We start from the raw sequence: 11,797 nt of genomic DNA, 5'->3' as shown, positions 1-11,797 counted from the left end.
GAGCATGTAGTTTATCTCCAAAGATCCTTTAGTTCATCAATGGGCCAAGCAGGGTACAGCTTTGATTAGTTTAACTCAGTTACGCAAGTGAGTAATGGGCAGTAGGCTGTATTCAGAAACATTACCATAGAAATCACAAGTCTTGGTGATATATTATGACTTCTAGAAGGCTCACTGAGGTAGAGTACTTTAACATGACATCAAGTTAGACATGACTATTGAAGATCAAAGACTTCCCTGGTGGCTCAGAAGGTAAAGCATCTGCCTATAATGCAGGAAACCCAGGTTCAATCCCTGGGTTGGGAAGATCTTCTAGAGAAGGAAATGGCAACCCACTCCAGTACTCTTGCCTGGAAAAATCTCACGGACAGAGGAACGTGGTAGGCTACAGTCCATGGGGTTGCAAAGAGTCAGACATGACTGACAGACTTCACTTCTTCACTGAAGATCAAAGGAGGTAAAATACGTGGTCCAGGTATGAAAGCAAGAGACTCCCCAGTTATCATTAGTTCCAGTGATCTACTGGGGAAATTTGTGCTTCCAAGCTTTCAACCAGTATCTGTACTCAGTCGCTTCAATCGTGTCTGACCCTTCGTGACCTTATGAACTGTAGCCCACCAGGCTCCTCTGTCCATGGGATTCTCTAGTTAAGAATACTGGAGTGGGTTGCCATGCCTTACTCCAGGAAATCTTTCCAACCCAGGGATCAAACCCATGTCTCCTGCATCTCCTGCACTGCGGGCAGATTCTTTACTGCTGAGCCACTGGGGAAGGCCTAAACTTTCAACACTAGCCTCTATGAAGTTAGAGGATATGGTCCAAAATGATGAGGGGCCACTTTTTGCCAAGAGATAAAGTGAAAGTCACTCAGTCATGTCCAACTCTTTGCAACCCTTGTACTGCAGCCTGCCAGGCTCCTCTGTCCATAGAATTCTCCAGACAAGAATACTGGAGTGAGTTGCCATTCCCTTCTCCAGGAGATCTTCCTGACCCACCCCAGGGATTGAGCCCGGGTCTCCCATATTTCAGGCAAAGTCTTTACCACTGGAGCCACGAGGGAAGCCCAAGAGATAAAGTAAAGTTTAATCAACTGCCTACTATAACTTCTACCTCAACATTCTGAATGCCTGGTTTCCAGAGACTAGTAAGGGATAGCAAAACAATTATTTTGGCAGGGATATTCTATGCAGATTAACAGGAGACAGTGATACTTTTTTTTTTTTAACACAATGGTAGCAGAGATGAGTGTTGGTGAGATCCTACTTTGCTAACACTTGCTGTTACCTTGCCAAATTATGAATGTCAATGATCGTGTGCAGCAGTCCCCTTGTCTATGAGAAGATTTTCACCACCAGGATACAGACCCTACAGAAATAAGCATTTAGCTCATAGTGCCAGATTAACAAAATCATGGAAATGAAAGTAAGAGTGAGGAAAATTTAGAATGTATGAATGGAAGAAAAGAAAGTGAGTACCAGTTGTAGCCCTGAGGTCAATGGCAGTGGTGGGGCCTATAGTTTATCTAACTAAATTCCTTCTTCTAAGATTTCCATAGTAACAATGAAAGAACTGTTCCAAAAATATAGACAGAGAAGTGAATTTATACTATGTAAAGGATGAGCCATGGAAACCATGGATGGGTGTCACCCATATCTCCATTTAAGAGGGAAACTACTACAAGGAATGTAGTAAACTGATAGCAGCTTCCTGCTGCTGCACCACTGAAATCTGTCATTAATCCTCTTGCCACTATTTCCAGGATGCTGCCAGTCAACAACTGAATGAAATTACAAGAACTGGTTAATTCATACACATCATGGAACTTCTCTAATTGATAGTTTGTTTTTGAACTCATTAGGGGTCTTGTTAATATTCTTTCAGAGTCACACTGCAGTTTAAGCCTTTTTCTACTCAATTTGGGCTTCCCTTGTGGCTCAGCTGGTAAAGAATCCATCTGCAATGCAGGAGACCTGGGTTCAATTCCTGGGTTGGGAAGATCCCCTGGAGAAGGGAAAGGTTACCCTCTCCAGTATTCTGGCCTGGAGAATTCCATGGACTGTATAGTCCATGGGGTTGCAAAGAGTCGGACACAACTGAGTGACTTTCACTTTCTACCCAATCCTTCTTCCTCACCCATTTCCCTTTAAATGTGTCAAATTTTACTATGATCTGGAAGTTTTCCTCAGATTCGTGCTGCCTTAAATGTAAACAGGCATTTCCCCTAACAAATCTCTTTTATTTCCTATTCCATCACAGCATCTGCTTCTTAAAGGACCTAAACTGCCATACAGAGGTACTAGGGCTCTTGATAATAGCCCTAAAACTCGAAGAATTGGATCAGAAACTTAAGAAAATCTCAAAAATGAATAGCTGGTAGATAAAAAGAGATAGCCTTTTCTTTATAATACTCGTTGAGTAAGTTTATCCTTATTTAGGATTCAGCTAACCTAATTTCTCCATAAATTTGAAGTGATAAAGTGTTACTGTATCAACAAATTGCTCATACAAGAAAATTTAAATAAAATAGTCAACATATTGCATGATTATTTCAGAATATTTTTCTTCTCAGATTTTTTTTGGGGGGTAGAATAATGGGGAATTTTCAGTTGATAGTATAAAAACATATTAATATGGTCTTCCCCTGACACATCTTAACTGTCCAAGAAAAGAAAAGGCAATGGTATCTTTGGTGGAATGTGTAATTGGATTTCCCCAAACCTGAATTTTTTATTAAACATTTATCTTTTTTCTTGTCATCAGAGTCACCATTTAATGTTTATATAAGTATTCTAAAATGTTTTCTTCTTTTAAAATATTGATATTATAATTAGAAGAAGCACATCTGAGCAACATGCACACAGACACTATGAAAATGCAAATCAAAACCACAATAAGAGGCCATTACGTCCACCAGGTTGTCTGCAAGTACTGGAGACAAAAGCATTGGAGAGAATCTGGACAAATTGGAATACTCGCACATTATTGATGTGACTGTAAAATGGCACAATAGTTTTAGAAAATCGGTGATTCGTCAAAACGTTAAGCATAGTCTACTCCTAAGAATATACTCAAACGAAAGGAAATCTGTCCACACAAAACTTTTACACAAATGCTCACAGGAAAGTTATTCATAACAGGAAAAAGTGGAACCACTTAAATATTCATACATGATAAATGGATACACAAAATATTATATACTCAAAAATGGGGTACCATTTGACAAATAACAACAATAGAATACCAATGCATGGTACAACATGAACTTTGAAAACATTATGTTGAATGAAAGCAGTCAGTCATGACAGACCACACATTACATAATTCAATTTATATAAAATGTCCAGAATAGAGAAATCTATATACAGACAATAATAGTCAACAAAACTGTGTATTTGGGGTAGCAGGGAGAAGGGTGGAGGTAACATCGAATGACTGCTGATGAGTATGGAGTTTATTTTTGAGGTGATAAAAGTGTTTTATAATTAGAATATGGCAATAGGTGCCCTTTCTGAATATATATTTTAAAACATTGAGTGTACACTTTAAATGTGTAAATTATACAATATATGAATTATATATCAGTAAAACTAAAAACTCCGATAGGAGCATATAATTTGAATTAACACTTTTATGCCTACAGGTGAGGTATGTTCTTTAGTCTTCTCTTTGAAAAGTCTTTAATATAAAATTATTTTCTGAATAATTTAGCATATTTCAACTTTTCTTTCATAGTTATTTTTAGCTTAAAATCTTTAAATCTGTCTCACTTGGAGTATTTTGACTAAATATCATTTTGATCTTTTGTTTAATTTTTTATTTTAAATTTCAAATGTTGGAGGATAATTATTTTTATTACAAAGAGTATAATTTAAATGTTCTTATTAAAAATGCATGCTTCTTATCCACTCTTAAAAACAAAGTAGATGCTTTTTTATTATACTGCTGGGCTTATATTGCTCAACCACATACAATTTATCATTATCAAATCATTGTTTTATGTTTATCAAGTTCACCACAGTCTACTAGTGATTTTCAATTATTTCGTTATCAAAACCAATGAATCAGGAATGTAAGTGATTATACTAAATATTTATTATGCACATTCTTGGACATAATACTCATTCACAAATTGTTCGTTTAAGAGAAGTAATCCATTCACACTTAAGCTATACATAGCAATTGGTGTGATTGTGAACAGGGTTGTTGCTAACTAAAGTTATGCCAATATGAGAATTTTAATAAACGAGCTTGAAAAAGGAATAAGAAAAAGACATGTCAAATTCTCCAATTACAGTTGTATGTTTGTGTATTTATCGGTCAGTTCAGTTCAGTCACTCAGTTGTGTCCGATTATTTGTGGCCCAATGGACTACAGCACGCCAGGCCTCCCTGTCCATCAACAACTCTCGGAGTTTACCCAAACTCATGTCCACTGAGTCGGTGATGCCATCCAACCATCTCGTCCTCTGTTGTCCCCTTCTCCTCCTGCCCTCTATCTTTCCCAGCATCACGGTCTTTTCAAATGAGTCAGCTCTTTGCATCCGGTGGCCAAAGTATTGAAGTTTGAGCTTCAACATCAAGTCTTTTCCAATGAACGCCCAGGACTGATCTCCTTTAGGATGGACTGGTTGGATCTCCTTGCAGTCCAAGGGACTCTTAAGAGTCTTCTCCAACACCACAGTTCAAAAGCATCAATTCTTCAGCACTCAGCTTTCTTTAGTGTACAACTGTCACATTCATACATGACTACTGGAAAAACAATAGCCTGCAGTCACCATCTGCAGTGATTTTGGAGCACAGAAAAAATAAAGTCAGCCACTGTTTACACTTGTTTCCCCATCTATTTGCCATGAAGTGATGGGACCGGATGCCATGATCTTTGTTTTCTGAGTGTTGAGCTTTAAGCCAACTTTTTCACTCTCCTCTTTCACTTTCATCAAGAGGCCCTTTAGTTCTTCACTTTCTGCCATAATGGTGGTGTCATCTGCATATCTGAGGTTATTGATCTTTCTCCTGGCAATCTTGATTCCAGCTTATGTTTCATCCAGCCCAGTGTTTCTCATGATGTACTCTGCATATAAGTTAAATAAGCATAGTGACAATATATAGCCTTGATGTACTCCTTTTCCTATTTGGAACCAGTCTGTTGCTCCATGTCCAGTTCTAACTGTTGCTTCTTGACCTGCATACACGTTTCTCAAGAGGCAGGTCAGGTGGTCTGGTATTCCTATCTCTTTCAGAATTTTCCACAATTTATTGTGATCCACACAGTCAAAGGCTTTGGCATAGTCAAATAAAGCAGAAGCAGATGTTTTTCTGGAACTCTCTTGCTTTTTGGATGATCCAGCAGATGTTGGCGATTTGATCTGTGGTTCCTCTGCCTTTTCTAAAACCAGCTTGAACATCTGGAAGTTCATGGTTTATATATTGCTGATGCCTGGTTTGGAGAATTTTGAGCATTATTTTGCTAGCATGTGAGATGAGGTCAATTGTACGGTAGTCTGAGCATTCTTTGGCATTGCCTTTCTTTGGGATTGGAATGAAAACTGACTTTTTCCAGTCCCATGGCCACTGCTGAGTTTTCCAAATTTGCTGGCATATTGAGTACAGCACTTTCACAGCATCATCTTTTAGGATCCGAAATAGCTCAACTGGAATTCCATCACCTCCTCTAGCTGTGCTTGTAGTGATGCTTCCTAAGGCCCACTTGACTTCACACACTAGGATGTCTGGATCTAGGTGAGTGATCACACCATCGTGATTATCTGCATCATATGATCTTTTTGGTATAGTTCATCTGTGTATTCTTGCCTCCTCTTCTTAATATCTTCTGCTTCTGTTAGGTCCATACCATTTCTGTCCTTTATTGAGCCCATCTTTGCATGAAATGTTCCCGTGGCATCTCTAATTTTCTTGAAGAGATCTCTAGTCTTTCCCATTCTATTATTTTCCTCTATTTCTTTGCATTGATCACTGAAGAAGGCTTTCTTATCTCTCCTTGCAATTCTTTGGAATTCTGCATCCAAATGGGTCTATCTTTCCTTTTCTCCTTTCCTTTTTACTTCCCTTTTTTTCACAGCTATTTGTAAGGCCTCCTCAGACAGCCATTTTGCTTTTTTGCATTTCTTTTTCTTGGGGATGATCTCACTCCCTGTCTCCTGTACAAACCTTGGTCCATAATTCATCAGGTATTCTGTCTATCAGATGTAGTCCCCTCACTATCACTGTATAATCACAAGATATTGATTAATCCTTCTATCTAACTAGGCTTTGTGTCATGTATTTAGGGTCTCACGTTTGGTGAATGTGCACTTAAAACCTTTATGGCTTTCCAGTGAGCTGATCATTGTATTAGTGTATATTGACCGCTTTTGTTTCTAGCAATTTTATTTGTTCTGAGGTCTACTTCTCTGCATGTGTTTCCTTAATATTTGCATGGTATATCTTTTTCCACCAGTTTGCTTTGAATCTACCTTTGTTATTAAATTTGAACACGAACATGTACATGGCGTTTGGTCATATTTTTTCCTCCATTCTATTTAAGGCAATTGTTGATAATATCAGCTCTTAAACCTGTCATTTAATTTGTCTTCTCCTAGTTTCCTCTGATTGTTTTTCTTCTGTTCCTTTTGTCTTCCCAAGTTACTTAACAGTTCTTGTGTTTTTGAATCTATCTTTGCATATTTTGCTTATTGGTTGTTCTGGGTATTGTAATAGATATATTTATATGCAATCTACTGATAAAAACATTTTGAGTAAAGTGTGAAAGCTTTGCTTCCTCCCCTTTTCTGTCTCTACCTTTCATCAATCCTCAGTACTATTTAGGGGAAGTCTTAACCCTCTATGCCATGACTGTCCAGGTTGAAACTTGCCCCATGGTCAAATCAAATGATACTACAGTTTCAGTAGACTAACACTCTGAGAAATTGCTGTGGTTTTTTTTTCCCCTACAAATGTAAAGATATAAAATTTCCAAGAGATTCCAACTACTTTTGACTCAAGAAATATAGTAAGGAAGTGACTAAAATTGTAGAAACAGCAGCTGAAGTAATCCCTCATTCCCCTTGAGAGCCCATTACAACAGTATCACTTTCAGAGGGTACTAATATTGCTCAGAGAAGTTGTAATAGTATCATAGTTGAATAGGAAAGAAAAGGAAGTACTGAAGTAGTCCCATCAATGTAACTGCTTATCTCAACAAAATAAGATTTATAGCTTCACAAGTCTATCTCTGCATAAATATGATTCATTTACAAGAAATTAATATTATTAAATAATTATCCTCTGCTAAGTCACTTCAGTCGTGTTTGACTCTGTGTGACCCCACAAGATGGCAGTCCACTAGGCTCCCCTGTCCCTGGGATTCTCCAAGCAAGAACACTGGAGTGGGTTGCCATTTCCTTCTCCAATGAATGAAAGTGCAAAGTGAAAGTGAAGTCGGTCAGTCGTGTCCGACAGTTGGTGACCCCATGGACTGCAGCCTTCCAGTCTCCTCCATCCATGGGATTTTCCAGGCAAGAATACTGGAGTGGGGTGCCATTGCATCCTCCAATTATCCTCTAAATGACTTTAATGACTACTATATTTAGCAAGGTATCTTTCATTAAGCAGAAAAAAATTAAGCTGAATTAATGGTTTAAAGATTGCTTATTTTTTGTTTCTTTAGTTTTTACTATAGTTTTATGCCTTATCTGCGGCTTCCCAGGTAGCACTAGTGTAAAGATCCTGTCTACCAATGCAGGATACGTACGAGACATCGGTTCAATTCATAGGTTGAGAAGATCTCCTAGAGGAAGGCAAGGCAACTCACTCCAGTATTCTTGCCTGGAGAATGTCTGGACAGAGGAGCCTGGTGGGCTACACAGTTCATGAGGTCACACAGTCAGGTGACTGAAATGACTTAGCACACACACACATATACTCTTCTCTAGGGTCCTGGGTTTTAGTCAAACCATGCACTGCATTACTTAGGGAGAAGACAACGGCAACCCACTCTAGTACTCTTGCCTGGAAAATCCCATGGATAGAGGAGCCTGGTAGGCTGCAGTCCATGGGGCCATGAAGAGTAAGACACTCACTGAGCGACTTCACTTTCATTTTTCACTTTCATGCACTGGAGAAGAAAATGGCAACCCACTCTAGTACTCTTGCCTGGAAAATCCCATGGACGGAGGAGCCTGGTAGGCTGCAGTCCATGGGGTCACGAAGAGTAAGACACTTACTGAGTGACTTCACTTTCACTTTTCACTTTCATGCATTGGAGAAGGAAATGGCAACCCACTCTAGTGTTCTTGCCTGGAGAATCCCAGGGACGGCGGAGCCTGGTGGGCTGCCATCTGTGGGGTCACACAGAGTCGGACACGACTGAAGTGACGTAGCAGCAGCAGCACTAACTTAGAACTTATTATCATTCATTCTCTTCTAAACCCTGCTAAGGCTTTGTTTATTAAACTAAATATATGCACTTTTTAAAAAAATTTCCAATCATGCTTCTTCAGAGAAAACTTAATTCATGAAAGAAAAATTTACTCTACTATTCCAGAGACCTACTGCAGAAACTCTACCTCCATATTTCTTTTCTGATTCTTAGGTGAAGGGTAATTTGACAAACCATTTGTAAATCACTAAATGAACTGGAAAAACACAGTTCCTTCTAAAAGACATCATTCATACATACATTTATCATTGATTCAGTAAAAATGTATGAATGGCTACTCTACACCAGAGGCTTTTCTCTGTGCTAGTGCCATGCTCAGTTGTGTCTGACTCTTTTCAACCCCATGGACTGTAGCTTGCCAGGCTCCTCTGTCCAGGGAATTTTCCAGGCAAGAATACTGGAGCAGGTTGCCATTTCCTACTCCAGGGCATCTTCCCAACTCAGGGACCAAACTCACCTCTCTTGCACTTCCTGCAGGTAGATTCTTTACCAGTGTCACCTGGGAAGCCCTTTTCTCTGTGCTTAGGATTCATCAATAAGTAAAACAATAAAGAAAATTCCTCTCTTTATGATACTTAACCCTACTGAAAGGGACAGACATGAAATAGTAAATACATCTATAAAACAAGTTGTATTTGTAACAATTTAGTATGATAATGAGAGCCACAGAAAATAATTGAAATGTTGGAGACTTGCCAAGATTGAATGTTAATTATGCCTCACTAAGAAGGTAACACATGAACAATGATTTAAAAGAGGTGAAGTTATAACCTTAGTTGGTATGTAGGAAAATAATATTGTAGGCAAAGAATACAGCAAAATCCTTAGTTTTATTGTGTTGTTTGTATCTTTAGAAATTTAAGAGTCCAGAGCAGCTGAAACATTGAGCAAAATGGTGTATAGGACAACCCAGACGGATGGAATGGGGAGGGAGGTGGGAGGCAGGTTCAGGATGGGGGGACACACACACACCTGTGGCTAATTCATGTCAATGTATGGCAAAAACCACCAAAGTATTATAAAGTAATTAGCCTTCAATTAAAATGAGTTAATTAATTTTTAAAAAATGACCCTTGAGACTTCACTGGTGATCCAGCGGTTAAGACTCCACTTTCTGAAGCGGAGTTAGCTCTTGAGTTGGTAGTCTCACTAAAGTGATTTGCCCTCCCCAATTGTTTGGGTATCACTGAATGCAAAGAAATAGAGGAAAACAACAGAATGGGAAAGACTAGAGATCTCTTCGAGAAAATTAGAGATACCAAGGGACTATTTCATGCAAAGATGGGCTCAATAAAGGACAGAAATGGTCTGGACCTAACAGAAGCAGAAGATATTAAGAAGATGTGGCAAGAATACATGGAAGAACTGTACAAAAAAGATGTTCACGACCCAGATAATCATGATGAGGTGATCACTCATCTAGAGCCAGACATTTTGGAATGTGAAGTCAAGTGGGCCTTAGAAAGCATCACTATGAACAAAGCTAGTGGAGGTGATGGAATTCCAGTTGAGCTGTTTCAAATCGTGAAAGATGATACTGTGAAAGTGCTGCACTCAATATGCCAGCACATTTGGAAAACTCAGCAGTGGCCACAGGACTGGAAAAGGTCAGTTTTCATTCTAATTCCAAAGAAAGGCAATGCAAAAGAATGCTCCAAGTACCGCACAATTGCACTCAACTCATATGCTAGTAAAGTAATGTTCAAAATTCTCCAAGCCAGGCTTCAGCAATAGGTGAACCGTGAACTCCCTGATGTTCAAGCTGGTTTTAGAAAAGGCAGAGGAACCAGAGATCAAATTGCCAACATCCGCTGGATCATGGAAAAAGCAAGAGAATTCCAGAAAAACACCTATTTCTGCTTTATTGACTATGTCAAAGCCTTTGACTGGGTGGATCACAATAAACTGTGGAAAATTCTGAGAGAGATGGGAATACCAGACCACCTGACCTGCCTCTTGAGAAATCTGTATGCAGGTAAGGAAGCAACAGTTAGAACTGTACATGGAACAACAGATTGGCTCCAAATAGGAAAAGGAGTATGTCAAGGCTGTCTATTGTCACCCTGCTTATTCAACCTATATGCAGAGTACACCATGAGAAACGCTGGACTGGAAGAAACACAAGCTGGAATCAAGACTGCCGAGAGAAATATCAGTAACCTCAGATATGCAGATGACACCATCCTTATGGCAGAAAGTGAAGAGGAACAAAAAAGCCTCTTGATGAAAGTGAAAGAGGAGAGCGAAAACATTGGCTTAAAGCTCAACATTCAGAAAACGAAAATCATGGCACCTGGTCCCATCACTTCATGGGAAATAGATGGGGAAACAGTGGAAACAGTGTCAGACTTTATTTTGGGGGGCTCCAAAATCACTGCAGATGGTGACTGCAGCCATGAAATTAAAAGACGCTTACTCCTTGGAAGAAAAGTTATGACCAACCTAGATAGTATATTCAAAAGCAGAGATATTACTTTGCCGACTAAGGTCCATCTAGTCAAGGCTATGGTTTTTCCTGTGGTCATGTATGGATGTGAGAGTTGGACTGTGAAGAAGGCTGAGTGCCGAATAATTGATGCTTTTGAACAGTGGTGTTGGAGAAGACTCTTGAGAGTTCCTTGGACTGCAAGATCCAACCAGTCCATTCTGAAAGAGATCAACCCTGGGATTTCTTTGGAAGGAATGATGCCAAAGCTGAAGCTCTAGTACTTTGGCCACCTCATGCGAAGAGTTGACTCATTGGAAAAGACTCTGATGCTGGGCGGGATTTGGGGCAGGAGGAGAAGGGGACGACTGAGGATGAGATGGCTGGATGGCATCACTGGCTCGATGGACATGAGTCTGAGTGACCTCCGGGAGTTGGTGATGGACAGGGAGGCCTGGCGTGCTGCGATTCATGGGGTCGCAAAGAGTCGGACCTGACTGAGCGACTGAACTGTACTGAACTGAATCCTTTAAGGACTTGAATGTAACAAAAAGGTAGAGGGAGGAAGAACTCCTTCCTCTGCCTTTTGCTGAGATGGGCCATTGTTCTTCTGCTCTTGGTGTCTTGGTTCTCAGGGCTTAGGACCTGAACTGGAATGTATTCCATCAGATCTCATGCTTCTCAGACCTTTAGACTCCTACTGAATCACACCACCATCTCCTAGGTCTCCAGCAGACACCAGATGATGGGACTTAGCTTCCATAATTTTCTGAGACAATTTAAACAATTCCTTATAATAAATATCTTCACACACAGTTAATTGGTTCTGTTTCCCTACATAACCCTCACTAGTACAGGGGCATATCATTACTGGGTCTTGAAGACCATTATTTGCTTCTATTCTAATTGAAATAGGAGACACAGTGGGATTTTGAG

General features: G+C 39.6%; 1 non-coding gene across 1 annotated transcript; it reads left to right on the top strand.

Moving 5' to 3' along the window:
• Positions 1-234: 234 nt before the first annotated feature.
• Positions 235-306, top strand: TRNAY-AUA (transfer RNA tyrosine (anticodon AUA)). Its single transcript has one exon. It is a non-coding gene; the product is annotated as a tRNA-Tyr (tRNA).
• Positions 307-11,797: the final 11,491 nt, after the last annotated feature.

Source organism: Ovis canadensis, chromosome 9 (assembly GCF_042477335.2).
Source record: "Ovis canadensis isolate MfBH-ARS-UI-01 breed Bighorn chromosome 9, ARS-UI_OviCan_v2, whole genome shotgun sequence".
Classification (NCBI taxonomy): Eukaryota; Metazoa; Chordata; class Mammalia; order Artiodactyla; family Bovidae; genus Ovis; species Ovis canadensis.
The sequence above is the reverse complement of the archived record's forward strand: the minus strand, read 5'-3'. Positions and strand labels throughout refer to the sequence as shown.